General features: G+C 41.3%; 1 protein-coding gene and 1 pseudogene across 3 annotated transcripts in view; one reads left to right on the top strand and one right to left on the bottom strand.

Moving 5' to 3' along the window:
• LOC138993653 (broad substrate specificity ATP-binding cassette transporter ABCG2) overlaps window positions 1-19361 on the top strand; it is a 79139-nt gene that overhangs the window by 5181 nt on the left and 54597 nt on the right. For 2 of the 3 annotated variants that reach the window (XR_011468331.1, XM_070392902.1), the window contains exon 2: window positions 962-1148. The exons of the other annotated variant lie outside the window; for it this stretch is intronic. The gene's annotated coding sequence lies outside the window, so the exon portion shown is untranslated. The remainder of the gene's footprint in view (window positions 1-961; window positions 1149-19361) is intronic. 3 annotated transcript variants of the gene reach the window in all.
• Window positions 477-14239, bottom strand: LOC138992507 (small ribosomal subunit protein eS6-like; annotated as a pseudogene).

A 19361-nucleotide genomic window follows, 5' to 3' on the forward strand; every position in this document is an offset into this window, starting at 1 on the left:
ATTTGGTAGGTCAATAGTTGAATGTCAGGTACAAGGTGCTCTGTTGACTGTCTCCACTAAAGATACCATATCTTGAACTGCTGCTGAGATTGGCATCACCACCTGATTAAGATCACACTAATCTAATGTCATTCTGACTTTTAATGATCCATCTGACTTTTGTACCAGCTAAAAGGGTGAGTCCAGAGGAATCTCTGCCCCTATATCACAATCTCTGTTGTCAGCATTAATCCCTACAACCCCCTCGGGACGTGGTTTTACTTTTGGGTTCCAGTCTTGGTAGAGGAGAGGCAGGAGTGAGAGGGCAGTTCCGGGGGGTTCCATTTGACGCTTCCTACCATAATTGCTGTCACTCCATGTGGCGATCCATGGTTAGGCTAACTTAGGCCAAGACTTCATCTATCTGCTGATTTCCATAATCCCCTATTCTGAATTTTCTTGATATTTGCTCTCGTTTATCTGTTAGTTATAAAATCTTATTTTTGATTGGACTCAGACTTAGATGTAGAAGCTCTCAGAGAGGACAGTCTACGTCTCTTGGCAATCTGTTCCTGGCGTTTTTCTTTGGCCTCCTTTCATTCTCTTAGCATATTCTGCGGCCTCTTCCTTATTTTTCTTAGTACATTGTTTCTTCAAGCAATATGCTGCGTTTGTGTTGCAGGGCATGGGGAGTAACAAGATGCTGAAACTTGGGTGCTTTAGTCCTAGGTTTCAGACCTTCTTTGTTTAGAGGCTTTCTCACAACATATTTGTGAACATCCTCTTCTTTAGAGAGATTGCAAAGTTTGTGGATTCTGCTAGCTCTTTTGGGCCCCAGGAGTTGAGGCATAGTGGTATCAGTGAGACCAGGAATATCTTTCCCCCGCCCCCACCCCTTTGTTTTTTATAGTGACCAAGTTGAGAACACTGAGATTGGCATCCACAATGCAGCCCCAAATAGATTTTCATTTTCTCTTTCCAGTTCTCCTTGGTCTATAATTGGAGTGCCTCTTGCTCAGCAGCAGGTAGACACAGCCACGGGTCAAGACACCCTACTTCATGGGAAACCTTGTTTGTCGTTCCCACCACTGATTTGAACCACACAATCCTTCCATTCTTCACCCAGAGCGCCAGCAGCAACTTCTGCGGCCATACACTTCTCATAAAAGGTATGAAGTTTGCGTTCATCGTCCACTTCAATGACTTTCTGGCAGCCGGTGGCTGGGAAAGAGATGTTGAACTTTATCCTGAAGAAGCAGAAAGCCCCCGAGGTGCCATGAAAAAGAGCTATTTTGAATTTTTTAACCTTGTGGCATTTTGTGTCACTACTGAGGTTCAATGTAATTTCACCGGAAGCATTTAATAATCCCCAGAAGTGTTGGATATTTCCTTTGCTCAAGTGTAAGGTATAGTCACCCAGAAAATCTCTCCGGGGCTGTACTTTTTAAGAGAAATCCCTGGGCCAGAATGATTAGCAACATCTGGGAACTCATTAAAAATATGAATTCATAGGTATTACTCCAGTTCTACTAAATCAGAATCCTGGGGCATGGTTCCAAGAATGAGAGTTTTAATGAGAGTCCAGCACATTAAAAGACTGGGAAGCACTGTCTTCGATCAGTGGTTCTCAACCAGGAGTGATTTTGCCCCTCAGGTAGGGCTGCCGAATAGCCAACAGGGTACCCAGTTAAATTTTAATTTCATATAAGCAACAAATAATGCTTTAGCATAAGTATGCCCTCATGCAATGATTTGAATCTGAAACCCAAATTTAATCTGTATTTTTACTTGCTTAATCTGGTAACCCAGGGAATATTTGGCAATGGTTTGCCAATCATTTTGCCTGTTACAGCTGACAGATGGGATGTGTGTGTGTGCTAGTGACATCTAGTGGGCAGAGACCAGATATGCTGCTAAACATCCTGCAATGTACACCAAATAACCCAGCCCAAAATGTAAGTAATGCCAAGGAGCTCTTTAAGGATGCTGGAACCTGCCCCACTAATGCACTTCCTAATGTCTTGGTGAAAGGAGCATCTTTTAGACCTTCCCAAAGGGATCTAGTTTGGAGGTGACTGAGCAAGTTGCACATTATGAGTCTATTTCTCTTTTCCCAAAGCTTGCTGGCATTCCAACCTCATTAACTCTAGGCTTTCATTAAGTCCACGCTTTCATTAGCTGACCTTTTCAAACTGTTAGCACTATCCCCAGTATTCCAACGAACATGTTATACTCCAAAACCCGGGGGAATTTACCCAAGTCTGTGTATTTATTTGAGATTTTGTCTTGTCTTTTGAGGTCCACCTTTGTATTTCTGTAGTGTCCGTTGTCATGTCAACTCTTTCATTTCTGATTTTATTTGGGCTTTCTTTCTTTTTTTCTTGAATCTGGTTAAAGTTTTATCAGTTTTGTTTATCTTCTCAATGAACCAGCTCTTGGTTTCATTGATCTTTTGTATTTTTTTTTTTTAGACTCTATTTCATTTATTTCCACTCAGAGCTTCTTTATTTTCTTCCTTCTACTCACTTTGGGCTTTGTTTGTTGCTCTTTTTCTAGTTCCCTTAGGTGTAAGGTTATATTGTTTGAAAATTTTTCATGTCAATTAATTGGGCTTCATTATTATATTTTATCCCTGTTGTCTTAATACCCTTAGAATCTACAACCTCAGTTCCTCCCCAGGCTTCTGCAGATGCAGGTTGGCAAAGTCATGTAATCCTGTCAGGGGATAAGCTCTCTTCCAGAGCAGGCCTGGCGCTGCCCTCTATGGGGTATTGTTCCAGTTCTCTGTCGCTGTATACAAACCACTCTATAACTAAGAGGCTTAAAACAACAACTTAGTATTATGTCTTCTGGTTCTGGTTGGGTGAGAGAGAATGGGAGATCGACTAGGGATGCAAGTATAGAGAATTCTTTTGAAGAGTTTTGTTGTAAAAGAGGGCAGAGGAATAGAGCAGTGGTCAGAAGATGTGAGATGAAGAGAGATGTTGGAAAAGAAATCAATAAATAACAGCATGTTTGTATGCTGTTGGGAATGATTCAGTAAAGAGGGACAGATATAGATGCAGATAAACTTCTATAGATACATACGTATACAATATATAAAATATAGCATATGTAGAATGCTATCTATATCTATATCTGATGATGTAGAAGAGGAAGGGGGAAATTGTTCTCATTGAGTTGGAAAGGGGGTGGGATTTACTGCAAATGAAGATGTGCCTTAGGCCTTAGACAGGAGCATGGACAGTTCATCTACCAGTGGTCAGCAAACTGTGGCTCGGCAAACCGAGGCTCACGAGCCACATGCGGCTCTTTGGCCCCTTGAGTGTGGCTCTTCCACAAAATACCGACTTCTGCGCATGGACCACGAAGTTTCAATTACACTGTACGTGCACGCCCGCACGTGGTATTTTGTGGAAGAGCCACACTCAAGGGGCCAAAGAGCCGCATGTGGCTCGAGAGCCGCGGTTTGCCGACTACGGATCTAGGCCACAGTCATAGGAGGGAAGGCAGAGTATGCTCATAGGTGGGCAGATATGGTGCAGGGAACCTAAAAGTCTCTTCCTCTTGCTTCAATTTTCTTAATAAAGTAGGGAAGTAGGTTATATATAAGCTGGAAATGACTACGGGAGAGAGTACTGAGGAGGAAGAAATCATGAAATATTGAAATAGGATAATAGAAAAGTGAATGGGATAGGGAAACAAGGTAGGAGTTGCTGGGCACCATTGAGAAGTCCCAGGATCAAGATTTACCCAAAGGAGCTGAAAACTTGTCCTTATAAAAACCTCAACATGAATGTTCATAGCAGCTTTATTTATAATTGCAAAAATGGAAGCAACCAAGATATCCTTCGGTAGGTGAATGGATAAACTGTGGTACATCTAGACAATGGCATATTATTCAGCACTAAAAAGAAATGAGCTTACAAAGCCACTGTTCTCAAAACTGCCTGGTACTGGCACAAAAACAGACAGTTAGATCAATGGAATAGAATAGAGAATCTAGAAATCGACCCGAACCAATATGCTCAATTAATATTTGACAAAGGAGGCAAGAGCATACAATGGAGTCAAGACAGTCTCTTCAATGAATGGTGTGGGGAAAATTGGACAGGTACATGCAAAAAAATGAAACTAGACCACCAACTTACACCATACACAAAAATAAACTCAAAAATGGATAAAGGACTTAAATGTAAGGCAGGAAACCATAAAAATACTAGAGGAATCCAAAGGCAACAAAATCTCAGACATATGCTGAAGCAATTTCTTCACTGATACAGCTCCTAGGGCACTTGAAACTAAAGAGAAAATGAACAAATGGGACTACATCAAAATAAAAAGCTTCTGCACAGCAAAAGAAACCATCAACAAAACAACAAGAAAGCCCACTGCATGAGAGAACATATTTGCCAACGTTATCTCTGATAAGGGTTTAATCTCCAACATTTATAGGGAACTCATACAATTTAACAAAAGGAAGATAAACAGTCCAATCAAAAAATGGGCAAATGACCTAAATAGACACCTTTCAAAAGAGGACATTCAGAAAGCCAAGAGACATATGAAAACATGCTCAAAGTCACCAATCATCTGAGAGATGCAAATAAAAACAACAATGAGGTATCATCTCACACCTGTCAGAATGGCTATCATCAACAAATCAGCAAAGGACAAGTGCTGGAGAGGATGTGGAGAAAAAGGAACCCCTCACTGCTGGTGGGAATGCAGACTGGTGCAGCCACTATGGAAGACAGTATGGAGTTTCCTCAAAAAACTAAAAATGGAACTCCCATTTGACCCAGTGATCCCACTTCTAGGAATATATCCCAAGAAACCAGAAACACCAATCAGAAAGGATATATGCATCCCTATGTTCATAGCAGCACAATTTACCATAGCGAAGATCTGGAAACAGCCTAAGTGCCCATCATCAGATGAATGGATTAGAAAACTGTGGTACATCTACACAATGAAATACTATGCTGCTGTAAGAAAGAAGGAATTCTTACCATTTGCAACAGCATGGATGGAACTGGAGAGCATTATGCTAAGTGAAATAAGCCAGTCAATGAAAGAAAAATACCACATGATCTCACTCATTTATGGATAATAAAGACCATTATAAACTGATGAACAAAAATAGATACAGAGGCAGAGCAGCATCAAACAGACTGTCAAACTACAGTGGGAAGGCTGGGAAGGGTTGGGGGGCTCGAAGAGGTGGGGGTAAGAGATCAACCGAAGGACTTGTATGCATGCATATAAGCATAACCAATGGACATAAGACACGGGGGGGTAGGGGAAGCCGGGGGATGTCAAGGAGGTTGGGGAAAGGAGACATATGTAATACTTTAAGCAATAAAGCAAAATTTAAAAAAATAAAAAAATGAAAGGATCATTGCCAAAAAAAAAAAAAAAAGAAAGAAAGAAAAGAAAAAGAAATGAGCTATCAAGTGATGAAAAGACATGGAGAAAACTTAAATGCATATTATTAAGTGAAGAAGTCAATCTGGAAAGGCTACATACTGTATGATTTTAGCTACATGACATTGAAAAAAAACAAAGAAAACTATGCAGACAGTAAAATAATTGGTGGTTGTCAGTGGATTTTTAAGGCAGGAAAACTATTTTGTATGATATAACAATAATGGATATCATGTTATTATACATTTGTCAAAATCCATAGAATGTACACTAAGAGTGAATCCTAATTTAAACTCTGAGCTTTGGGTGATTATGATGTTTAGGTTCATCAGTTGATCAACAAGTGCATCACCCTGGTGGTATGTTGATTGAAGAGGTTATTTGAGAAATCTCTATACCTTCCACTCAATTTTGCTGAAAAACAGGGGGGAAATAACTTTGAAGGTTGTGACCACATAGATAAAATCATAAGCAATGAGTATCCAATATTCAATCTGGTAAGTATCTAAAAATGTGTGGCCCAAAAAATAGCAGAAATATGAAAGAATAAAGAATTTCATTATGTTCAAAAAGCTTTAAATTTAGACCAAATTTTAAAAAATAAAGCAGTATCCTATCAATGCCTAATCTAGGGTAAATTACAGACACCAGTTGGCATTCAGAATTAGCTAATATGAAACATAAATGCAGGGATATCACAAGAACTTATCTTGAAGTTACCTATCAACCACAGATCAGGGGCAGGGCAAGAAATCATTCTCTGTAAAAATCTCCAGTTTCCAAATCATGCTAGTGCCAACTGCTGGCATATCTGCCAACAATGCTAGTGAGACATTTAGTTTCTTTAGTATTAAAGCAACTTTCATTTTAAGAAGATTTAGGATTAATCATAGAAGTGTTTAAGATAATCAAATCCATGTTAATATTTTTATATTAAAGAATTTCCCCTGGTTATTTTATACTATAGGCCCAGTGCACAAAATTTATGCATTGGGGTGGAGGGGTAACCTCAGCCTGGCCTGTGCCCTCTCACAGTTTTGGAGCCCACGGGGGATGTTCAACTGCCACAGAGGTGGGAGAGGCTCCCACCACTGCCGCTGTGCTTGCCAGCCGTGAGCCTGGCTTCTGGCTGAGTGGTGTTCCCCCTGTGGGAGTGCACTGACCACCAGGTGGAAGCTCCTGCATTGAGCATCTGCCTCCTGGTGGTCAGTGCATGTCATAGTGACCAGTTGTTCTGCAGTTTGGTCAATTCGCATATTAGCCTTTTATTATATAGGATATTTATATGATTGAATAGAATTTGGCCTCTGAGAACAATTTTGCCCATCCAATTGCAAATGCATAATTAAGTGATTTAGGCTTTTGATTTAAAGTTGAAATTTTACTACATTTATAGAAAATAATGGGACATTTAAAAGAACTAAGATTGACCATATTTATGATTTTAATTATTTGCTTTAAATGGGTTATTTGAGCAATTGGTAAGATTTAGTTTATTAAGTTAGAAAATGGGAGTACCTTGCTTTGCAGAAAACAGTTAACACAGCACGTTGGTGACTGCTATCCTCAGAAAGGCCTGCTCCCGACATTGGTCCTTAGCTGGTATCTGGGGAGTAGGGTCACAGAGTGTCCCTGGTCAACAGTTAACTGATAAGAGTGGTTCAGTTTGCTTAGATTGTGCAGACAATATGGTTTATGCTGAATGTCTGGGAGTCTGAAATTTTGATACATTCTAGGCAGAATGCATCTACATACTCAGCCCCCAATATAAAGCTTGGGGTCTAAGTCTCTAGTGGGCTTCCCTGGGACAAAACATTGCACACGTTGTTGAATTTTCATTGCTGGGAAGACTGTGCTCTGCGTGACCCCATGTGGGAGAGAGAGGTCATAAGGAAGCCTGCACAGGGAGTACTGCAGACTCTGCCCGTGTCTTTCCTTTATGGTCCAGCTGGTATCCTTACCATGTTGCTAGGAGTAGAGTTATATACTGACTTCTGTAAATCCTCCCATTTTGTCTTATCCAAAGGTGAGGGCTATATCTGACTTCTGTAAACCTCCCATTAATGATTCTATCTCTCCATCCCTCTTTCTTCCTTCTCTCTAAAAATCAATAAAAACATATTTTTAAAAAATCTCTTAGATTTGAAGATGTGAGAGTGGGGAAAGGCCTGAGAAGCAAGAGTGTGAGCAAAGGGACAGAAAATCAGCAGTGTGACTGTGAGAGACATGTTGGCTCTCTAGCATTGCAGCATGGCTGTCTCACAAAAGAAGAGTGGGGACAGCTGTGTTGGCTGTGCTGCTCAGGCTCAGCAGTTTGGAGTTGATTCTTTCTGTGGGGAGAAGGACAAATGGTGTTTCGACCATTTTTCTCATAGCAGTATTTTGTTAATTCATAACAAGTCAGATATGAAGAAAGACTTTGGTTGTTCTAGAATAAAAATTGTACTGGGAACAAAGTGTAGGATTGTTTAGGTTGGATTAGAGGAGAGAGTGTTGTTAGCAGAGAATCGTTATAAAACATTCCAGATATAAAGTAATAAAGGGCTAAGCTAATGGAAGGTCAGAGGGAATGGAAAGAGATTCTTTAAACACTGTAAATGAAGAAGTGATGAGACTGGTGATCACATACAAAGGAAGGAGTAGAGTATATTTATGAAAGTGAAAGAGGAGGATAACATTTCAGAATGAAGTATGTACCTGTGGGCTGTTTGTATTATATTTACACTAGAGGCCTGGTGCACGGATTTGTGCACTGGTGGGGACCCTCAGCCTGGCCTGTGGGGATCAGGCCAAAACAGCTCTCCGACATCCCTTGAGGGGTCCCAGATTGGGAGAGGGTGCAGGCCAGGCTGAGGTACCCTACCGGTGCATGATTGGGGCTGGGGAGGGACCACAGGAGGGCTCCAGGGCGTGTCCAGCCCGTCTCGCCCAGTCATGATCTGCCAAACCCCAGCAGCAAGCTAACCTACTGGTCAGAGTGTCTGCCCCCTGGTGGTCAGTGCGCATCATAGAGACTGGTCGAATGATTGAACAGTCTATAGTTGGACGCTTAGCATATTAGGCTTTTATTATATAGGATGATTTTTCTTTTTTACCCTCAAGGGAGTTGGAATCAGTGTGTATATTGGAAGGTAGTCTGAACAGAAAAGTTTAGCCCAGCTGGTATGGCTTAGTGGTTGAGTGTCAACCTATGAACCAGGAGGTCACAGGTTCAATTCCTGGTCAGGGCCCATGCCCAGGTTGTGGGCTTGATCCCCAGTGTGGGGCATGCAGGAGGCAGCCGGTCAATGATTCTCTCTCATCATTAATGTTTCTATCTCTTTCTACCTCTCCCTTTCTCTCTGAAATAATTAAAAATATATTTTAAAAACAAGAAAAGGTTAGACCCCGAATGTTCCAAGAGAGAAAAGAAGTTTTGCAACTCTAAATATAACTGGAACACATACCCTAGGGGTTTGATGCTTACATAACTTTTAAAATCTTGGCTTTATCATAGAAGCCTGAGAGCCAAGCAACCCATACCTAGAGGGAAAATGTGCGTAGTGCTAAACGGGGGTGTTGGAATCTTCTGGGGTCTTTGAAAGATTTTTCAAGCATTTTGTTAGAGAAGAGCCCAAGACACAAACAGCTTTGGTGGTTGTGCTTCAGAAAAGAGTTTTCTGCCAGTGGAAGTTGAAGGAAACAGAACTACAGGAATTTGTTGGACATTTCCTAATGTGTCCCTGCTGTTAGCCAGGCTTCAGGAAAAGGTGAACAGCTCCTGGCCAAGGAGGAAGCAGCTTTAAAAAGTAAAGCCAAATGGAAGAACTGGCAGTACTCTTAAGAGACTTTGCAGCATTGTTCAGGCCAACCTTACCTTCCTGTTCTGTGGGATTCACAAACATATTTTGTATTTAACTGATAAAAATCGTTGCTGCTTACTTAGGTCCTGATTTCAAGTCTATTTTTTAATATATATTTTTTTATGATTTCAGAGGGAGAGGGAGAGAGAGATGGAAACATCAATAATGAGAATCATTGATCAGTTGCCTCCTGCACACCCCACACTGGGGATTGAGTCTGAAACCCAGGCATGTGCCCTGACTAGGAATCAAACTGTGACCTCCTGGTGCATAGGTCAACCCTCAACCACTGAGCAACACCAGCCAGGCTCAAGTCTACTTTTATGCAGAACCCACTCTTCTACTTAGGAATCAAATACTTCATCAATGTCCTTATCCCCACTGCCAAAGCCTCCCAAACAATGCAATTATTCCTTCTCTAAGGGAAAGAATAGCCAACGCTGTTTCACCAAAAGCAGCCAAAGTCCTCTATCCCTGCAAAGCAATCAACTCTCCCCCTTTGTTGTCAGCAACAGGACAAATAAAATAAAATGGAGCTTTCTTGATTCAAAACCTAAAATGTACTGATGATATGCAGAACTTTTACATACACATGGACACATGTGACAACTGAGGATGAGCTACTTTATTCCCACGCTGTTGGTTATTGAACATGTATAAGAAAGTCAATTTCTGTGTCCAAATAGTACACTAAGAAAAAATAGTCAATATCCCATACCTGTTATTTTTGTAGTAGGGCACTGCCTTGCTTGAATTCTTTCTAGGTGGGGCATGTTGGCTCGTTTAGAAAATGCAAAATCCTTTCCTACTTGAAGAGAAGAAAACCAGAGAAACAGAGAAGCGGAAAGAGATTTGCCAAGTGGTTAAAAGGGAATAATTACATGTAGATGGTTACCTCTTCCTTTTCAGATTTTTGAACTGAAACACCTTTGGTTCAGTTGCTGCTTTAAGGCTTTAAGATTATAAAAGGCCAGTGGCTGTAATGCCGTAATGACCAAACGACCGGTCACCAGGAGGTGCATGGAGCACCTCTCGGTCCCTCCCCCGGTCTGCCAGCCGCTTGCGGGGCTCCGGGCTCATGGCTCTCGTGGCTCGTGGGGCGCGGAGGGGCTCCCAGCGGCAAGCTATTCCCGCACGGTGGGTCTGGGGTCCCGCTGGCGCGGCGTGTCTGGGTCTCCCGCGATTTTGCGCGCTGGGCTCTAGTAGAGAATAAGTTCTCAGGCTAGTTTGTAAAAATTAACCTTGTGACATTGGGATCAAACTTTTATTTTGGTGCCAGCAGTAACAGTCAGTTGTCCTTTTTCTTCATCCAGTTTAAAGAAAACCTAGTTTCTTAGGAATAGCGCTCAAGTTATTTTGGAGCTCCAATATTGGAACACTCTAATTAAGCCACTTTGGAAAAACAGTCCTAAAATATTTTAACAACGTTCTTTGGAAACGAGCCATGGTTGTCAGTTGCAGCCCTGGATCATCAAATCCATTTGTTAGAATACAATTGTCATTAACAGTTTACAAAACCAGAAAGAACAGGTGAGTACTTCCTTTCTCTTGTCTTTCCTTCCGTTCTTTTGGGGCAGTGTAGTAAGAAGCTGGGAAGTGGAATGGGGAAACTGAGACAGACACCTGAACAAACTGGACGAGCAATTTATAGCCAGATGCAGTAAGTCACCAGGGCATTTATGGGATGCTGCTTCTGTGCCAGGAACTATGCTAAGCACTTAATCGTCACAGAATCTTTGGAAATAAAGATAATTACACTTTGGTAGGTTAGGAAAGTTAAATGATTTAGTCAAGATTGCCCACCCAGTTAGTAAAACCAAGATACTGGATTCAAACGCAGAGCTCCCCCTCTCTCTTTTTTTTAAGATATGTTTTTATTGATTTCAGAGAGAGAAGGAAGGGAGAGACAGAAACATCAATGATGAGAATCATTGATCAGCTGCCTCCTGCATGCCCCCTACTGGGGATCGAGCCCACAACCTGGGCACGTGCCCTGACTGGGAATCAAACTGTGACCTCCTGGTTCATAGGTCAACACTCAACCAGTGAGCCACACCAGCCAGGCAAAATTAAAACTTTTTAAACTAAAATGTAGTTTATGGTGGGTAGTCATGTCCTAGGCTGGTATCTTCCCTGACACAGGTCAATCTTTTTTTATTTTTTATTTTTTTTTATTGATCTCAGAGAGGAAGAGAGAGGGAGAGAGAGGTAGAAATATCAATGATGAGAGAGAATCATTGATTGGCTGCCTCCTGCATGCCCTACACTGGGGATAAAACCTGCAACCTGGGCATGTGCCCTGACCGGGAATCAAACTGTGACCTCCTGGTTCATAGGTCGACACTCAACCACTGAGCCACGCCAGCTGGGAACAAAGGTCAATCTTTACCTTAACTGAGACTATTGTCTTTTTGCATCTTTGATAAAATATTGTTGGAATGTCAAAGTAATTTTCCTTTTTCCTGACCTCTCATAGCACAGGCACTGGTCTGTGGAGTTCACAAATCCCCTCATTGTTATTGAGTTAATTGTTGACTGCTAACTATCCTGCATCCATCTAAGTAAAAGAAGTGTGTATCTATCATTTCATTTTTTATCCAGTCCCAGAGGTTTCTCTATCCCCTATCTTTACTTTCTCCCACCTCCCCAATCTATGACCAATGGGTTTCATGTAACCCACTTATGTCTCCTCTTTTGATTTTAATGTATAAAAGAAGGCGCAGAACTGCCACTCTCTGGAGCATTGTCTCAATCTGTTCAGATTCTGCTTCCTGGCAATTGTAAACTCACGAAAATGCTTCACAGGTTTGAATGTTTCTTACATTAACATTCACGTACAGAATCCCATGTGTAGCCAAAGAACAACTGCTGTCTCTCACAAACTCTAGTATCCTTTGTTTCTGAGAGAGCACTTGTTACTGCTATAAATCTGCTGCAAAAGTTGGCCTGAATCTTTCAGTAAAAGAGGCAACGCTACATAGAATTTTCCCCACCTGCTTTTGGCAGATTGACTCCGTGGATTTAAAACTTTATTTTCTGGAGCTGATAAGGTGACAATGCTCCTCTGAAAAAAATGCAGGTGACACCTGTCTTGTAGGTTGTCTAAGCAAGTATAGACCAAACAGGCCCTGTGTGAGAGTGGCAGACCTCATTGATCAAGTGTTGGTGACAACAAACAATGGTTATATTACATTGTACTCTTGATGAGTGGATGAAAAAACTGGTGCATCTACACAATGAAATACTACGCAGCTGTAAAAAAGAAAGACCTCTTAACCATTTGCAACAGAAAGACCTCTTACCATTTGCATGGATGGACCTGGAGAGCATTATGCTAAGTGAAATAAGCCAGTCGGCGAAAGATAAATCTCACTACTCATTTGTGGAATATAATGAACAGCATAAAATGATGAACAAAAATAGATACAGACACATAGAAGCATTGAACAGACCGTCAAACCTCAGAGGGAAGGCAGGGGATGGTGGGAGGGGGTGGGTGAGAGATCAACCAAAGGACTTGTATGCATACATATAAGCATAACCCATGGACACAGACAGTAGGGGGGTGAGGGCCTGTGCTGGGGGGTGGGAGTGGCCAGGGAGAAGTCAGTGGGGGAAAAGGAGACATATGTAATACTTTCAACAATAAAGGATTTAAATTAAAAATAAATAATAATAAATAGTACTTTTATAGTAGGTTGAAAAGAAGTGATATACCAGTAAAGGATGGGTTTGGTTAAAAGCCCAGAGAGACTTATAGAGGCTTCTTCCTTGACTACCAAATGAGGGAGCACAGCCAGCCCAATGAGATCTGCCTTGGACGGTTCCAGCCAATAGTGGCTAGGTGGGTTGGATGACCCTGACTTCCCTTCTGGTGGTTTGAACATCCATTTTTCCAGTGTCCAGATTCCTTACAGTAGGCACACTGATCCCGCTTAAGGTTTGTCCTTCTTTCCCTTGGCCTGGGTCCTTGTTGTTTCCCTTTCTTATCTGTCTGGGAGCTTCATTCCTTAATAGCCGCCGCTATCAAGGTTGCTTTCTTTTTCAGTCTCTCATCTGATTCCTCCTTAGCAGCCCTGTCTTGGTTGATGAAACCTTGTTTGCTATTTCTAGCAGCTTGGTTGCGTTTTCCCCCCACAAATCCTCGAGCTTCTACAGCTTTCTCCGTATGTCGGACTGAGCCTAACCTACAAAGGCTGCATTGACCATAGTTTGATTTTCTGGGGTTTCAGGATAAAAAGAAGTGTAGATCCGATATGCCTCACAGAGTCTCTCATAGAAGGCTGCTGGACTTTCATCAGGTTTTTGGAAGACCTCGGAGGTCTTGGCCATATTGGTGGGCTTCTTGGCCCCAGCTATTCTCATGTCCTCCTCAGTGTTAAAGAACGTGTGAAGGAGTTGCTTGCAGTCAACCCAGGTGGGCTTATGGGTCTGGAAAATTGACTCTAGAGGTCTACCATGGCCTGAGGTCTTTCAGAATAAGCGGGAGTGTGATGTTTCAATTCAGGAGATCGGTCATGGTAAAAGGCTGGTAGTAAAAGACTGATCACCCCCTCTTGTAGAGTCCCATCTTCTCCAAGCACTTGGGGACCCTGAGTCTCCTGGAGAGGCATCTGGAAAGCTGGGGGTGGCCTGGGTCCCTGATTAGCTGAGCGCAAGTGCCATCCAACTGGCTCTGGAGAGTCCGGTTGGGGAGAGACAGAAGGAGGTGGTGTATCTTAGCTTCCCTGACCAGGCAAAGGAGTACTGGGTGCCACTTGAGGCACGTATGGAGGTAGTAAAACTGGCGGGGCTTCCTGCAGAATAGGAGGCTTATTCTTCTTCCGAGGTGCCTGCTTCTCTTCTCCTGCCTGTCTCTTTTCTCCTGCCATTAAAACCTTACTCTGTCCCTTCTTACACACGCAGAGCCAGATCCAAGGTGGCTTGAGCTGAGTTATTTCCAGACACTGATCGATGTAGGGGAGCTGGTCGGGATGACCTTGGTCTCCCATTACAACTCTGTAAAAATTCCTGATTGTGGGAACATCCAATGTGCCTCTGCTGGCCATCCTACTGCAAAAGACGGCCAGTCTATTTCACACATCTTTCTTAACTTCGAGGGAACTAACTTCACCCTATAGTCCCCAGTAAAACCTTCCTTAAAATTCTTTAACATGCATTCTAAAACAGTGGGTTTGGAGGAACTACTTCCCATATTTGCAGTTAAACCATGTAATCCCTTCCAGTTAACAGAGTTGGAAGGACAAACACAAGGTAACCTCCACTTCACACAGACTCTTACATTCATATTCACACACCAGTCAATCCAAGCTTTGACTTCCGCCCACGGAAAGTCCCTGAACTGAGGCAAATATTTTGCCTAAGTGGTGCTCAGCCACTTCTTCTGTCCCGAAAGACAGGCCTGAACTTGGACTGGTTCCCTGGGGGAAAACTCACTGGTCAGACGTCTGGTTCCAGAAAGGGCTTTTCTGTTCTCCTTGGAGTCCACTGGGATGTGAGCGGGGGTCCTGGTCATCCGGGCTCGATGAGGACTGGAATCCAGCAAATCACTGGAGGCACACATTTCCTGTCTTCAGGGGGGCCCGGGCAAATGGAACTGCTGTCAGCCTTTACCAGCGGTGCCCTAAGTAGACAGCGCGACTGGTATTTTCCCAGCCAATGCACCAAATTAATGTTGCAGATAAACGGCCAGGTGGTGCGGGAGAATTAATCATCCGGGCACTCAGAGAGTATTCAGAAAAGTTGCCTTTATTGCAGATTGCATTAGTGCCATGACACAAGGGAGTTAGTCTCCAAATCCTGAGTGATGAACATGGACAAAGCTTTCCCTTTATACCCTTTAGTTCCTTTGTCCCCCAAATATGTATCAGGCTTCCGGACCTTTCTCGGGCTTTGCAGCCCCCCCACCCCCACCCCATGAGATAGGATGGGGGAAGTGAGACCACACCCAGAGGGTTGCCAGCACTGGCACCAGCCTCTTCGGGGATTGTGTATGGTTCATGGTTTATGGTCTCTGTAAAATGGGAGTATTCTTGGAAACAGGTTCTGCAAGGCAGGACAGGCATCACAGATAAGAATGGAGTTTAATAAGAATGGAGTTTATCAGCAAGCAAGGGTGTATGTCAAGAAGGCAGGTTACTGGCACAGATTCAGAAAGCTAGCCCCCCAAATGTCTTATTTTCCCCTTCAGTATCTCGTTGTGATTTTATTTATTTATTATTTATTTATTTACTTTTATTGCTTAAAGTATTACAAAGAGTATTACATATGTCTCCTTCTCCCCCCCCCCCCCCCCGACATTCCCTTGGCCTCCCCTACCCCCAGTGTCTTATGTCCATTGGTTATGCTTATATGCATGCATACAAGTCCTTTGGTTGATCTCTTACCCACCCTTCCCGCCCCCCAACCCTTCCCAGTCTTCCCACTGTAGTTTGACAGTCTGTTCGATGCTGCTCTGCCTCTGTATCTATTTTTGTTCATCAGTTTATAATGGTCTTTATTATCCATAAATGAGTGAGATCATGTGGTATTTTTCTTTCATTGACTGGCTTATTTCATTTAGCATAATGCTCTCCAGTTCCATCCATGCTGTTGCAAATGGTAAGAATTCCTTCTTTTTTACAGCAGCATAGTATTCCATTGTGTAGATATACCACAGGTTTCTAATCCATTCATCTGCTGATGGGCACGTAGGCTGTTTCCAGATCTTAGCTATGGTGAATTGTGCTGCTATGAACATAGGGATGCATATATCCTTTCTGATTGGTGTTTCTGGTTTCTTGGGATATATTCCTAGAAGTGGGATCACTGGGTCAAATGGGAGTTCCATTTTTAGTTTTTTGAGGAAACTCCATACTGTCTTCCATAGTGGCTGCACCAGTCTGCATTCCCACCAGCAGTGCATGAGTGTTCCTTTTTCTCCACATCCTCTCCAGCACTTGTCGTTTGTTGATTTGTTGATGATAGCCATTCTGACAGGTGTGAGATGGTACCTCATTGTTGTTTTGATTTGCATCTCTCGGATGATTAGTGACTTTGAGCATGTTTTCATATGTCTCTTGGCTTTCTGAATGTCCTCTTGAAAAGTGTCTATTTAGGTCCTTTGCCCATTTTTTGATTGGACTGTTTATCTTCCTTGTTAAGTTGTATGAGTTCCCTATAAATGTTGGAGATTAAACCCTTATCAGAGATAACATTGGCAAATATGTTCTCCCATGCAGTGGGCTTTCTTGTTGTTTTGTTGATGGTTTCTTTTGTGTGCAGAAGCTTTTTATTTTAATGTAGTCCCATTTGTTCATTTTCTCTTTAGTTTCAAGTGCCCTAGGAGCTGTATCAGTGAAGAAATTGCTTCAGCATATGTCTGAGATTTTGTTGCCTTTGGATTCCTCTAGTATTTTTATGGTTTCCTGCCTTACATTTAAGTCCTTTATCCATTTTGAGTTTATTTTTGTGTATGGTGTAAGTTGGTGGTCTAGTTTCATTCTTTTGCATGTATCTGTCCAATTTTCCCAACACCATTTATTGAAGAGACTGTCTTGACTCCATTGTATGTTCTTGCCTCCTTTTCAAATATTAATTGAGCATATTGGTTCAAGGCGATTTCTGGATTCTCTATTCTATTCCATTGATCTATATGTCTGTTCTTGTGCCAGTACCAGGCAGTTTTGAGAACAGTGGCTTTGTAATACAGCTTGATATCTGGTATTGAGATTCCACCTACTTTGTTCTTCTTTCTCAGGATCGCTGCAGCTATTCAGGTTCTTTTTTTATTCCAGATGAATTTTTGGAGAGTTCGTTCTAGGTCTGTGAAATATGCTGTTGGTATTTTAATAGGAAGTGCGTTGGATTTATAGATTGCTTTGGGTAGTACGGACATTTTAATGATGTTGATTCTACCAATCCATGAACATGGTATGTTCTTCCATCTGTTTATGTCTTCCTCTATCTCTTTTTTCAACGTCCTATAGTTTTCTGAGTAGAGGTCTTTTACCTTTTTAGTTAGGTTTATTCCTAGGTATCTTAATTTTTTTGGTGTGATGGTAAGTGGGATTGCTTTTTTGTGATTTTATTTTTTTAACATTTAAAAAATCTGAATTTAGAGAGAAGAAAGGAGAGAGAGATAGAGATGAAAGAGAAACATCAATCAGTTGCCTCCCACATGCATGCACCCCCACTGAGAACCAAACCAGCAACCTGGGTTGCCGTGACTGGGAATCAAACCTGTAACCTTTTGGTGTGTGGGATGACACTCCAACCAACTGAGCCACATCAGCCAGGGCTCACTGTGATTTTAATTTGTATTCCCCTAATGACTAAACGTGTTGAACATCTTTTCATGAGCTTATTGATTATTCATATAGCTTTGGTGAAATATCTATTTAAATCTTTAGACCATTTTAAAATGTGGCATTTATCTTCTTGGTATTGATTTGTAAGGGTTCTTTATTTATTCTGGACACAAGTTGTTTCTCTATCCTATAAATTTTTAAAAATGCATGTGCAATATTTGCATTTGTAGTTTTATTTATAGAATAGAGCCAACATGCATAAATGTTATTTATTTATTGAGAAAAAATTCATGCTATAGATACAAATTGTTTATCAGATATATGACTTGCAAATATTTCTCTCAGTCTGTGGCTTATCTTTTTATTTTCTTAATAGTTAAAATGTATTGAAAACAATATTCACATATGAGGTTTGTGGAATCTTTGAAGCCTCTCTTTGGTACCCTAGGACAGTGGTTGGCAAACTGCGGCTCGCGAGCCACATGCAGCTCTTTGGCCCCTTGAGTGTGGCTCTTCCACAAAATACCACGTGCGGGCGTGCATGTACAGTGCGATTGAAACTTCATGGCCCATACGCAGAAGTTGGATGATCAGACTACAATCTGAAACCCGATGCTAGTGAGCATTTCAGTGGCATTTGAGTACATCAGCAGCAGCAGTATCATAGACTGGTGGAGTTCAAAAAGACCTTACAATTAACCAAATGCACTTCTAATTCTGTAAATAAATTTGTGCCTGTTTGAATGACTTACTTGCAATGTAGGTATGCAAGATCTGATGGAGCATTGGAGGCAAGGCTTAGATTTGAGGACAAAAACATTAGGAGTTATGAATGAGTTCAGTTAAGGCATGAGTACAAAGTGAGAAAACCAGTACTTCCTGATAAGATGAGATTTATTTGGGGGCTCATGATAAAGAAATGTAAGCATCAAGGAGGAAGAACTCTGAACTCTGTAAAAACTAGGCTTTAATAACAGAAATCCACATCAATGCCTGTTGTTTTAAATAACAAAGGGGAAAAAAACCTCATGCTGTTACATTGTATTATTTTTAATATATATGGGCCAACTTAATTCATTTACCTTAAACCACCCATACCTCCTTTGCATTTATGATTTATGTATGTTTCTTTTTGTATACCCCTTTAAACTTACCTCATTTAATGATGAATTTATTGAGTAGCTATCTTAAAGCTAGAAACTGGCCTTGAAAAGTAATTTACACTCTAATAAGGAAGATACCAAAGTTAGCAGTTATAAAATTATGGACTAAATACTATAACATATTGTATAAGTAGGTATCTTTATAAGTATAAAAATAACGCCATGACACCAAAAGTTGTTTCTTTGAAAAGATCAACAAAATTGACAAATCTTTAGCTAGATTGACTAAGGAAAGAGAGAGATGATTCAAATTTCTGATTTTAAAATCAGAAATAACAGTGAAAACATTACTACTGATTTTATAGAAATAAAAATTATTATAAAAGAATATTATGAACAACTGTCTGTCAACAAACTGGATAATTTAGATAAGGTGGACAAATTACCAGAAACATACAATCTGGAAAACTCATGAAGAAATAGAAAATCTGAATAAATATGAATCAGTATTCAAAAACTTCCCAACAAAGCAAAGTCATGACCAAATGGCTTCACAAGTAGATTCTACCAAATATTTAAAGAAGAACTAACATCAATCTTTCTTTAACTCTTCTGAAAAATTAAAGAGGAGGGAACATTTCCCAACTCATTCTGTGAGGTCAGCATTTTCCTGATGCCAAAGCCACACACAGGCACTACAAGAAAAGAAAATTATAGACCAC

Source organism: Myotis yumanensis, unplaced genomic scaffold, assembly GCF_028538775.1.
Source record: "Myotis yumanensis isolate MYYU_CA2020_CCGP unplaced genomic scaffold, mMyoYum1.0.hap1 SCAF_1, whole genome shotgun sequence".
NCBI lineage: Eukaryota > Metazoa > Chordata > Mammalia > Chiroptera > Vespertilionidae > Myotis > Myotis yumanensis.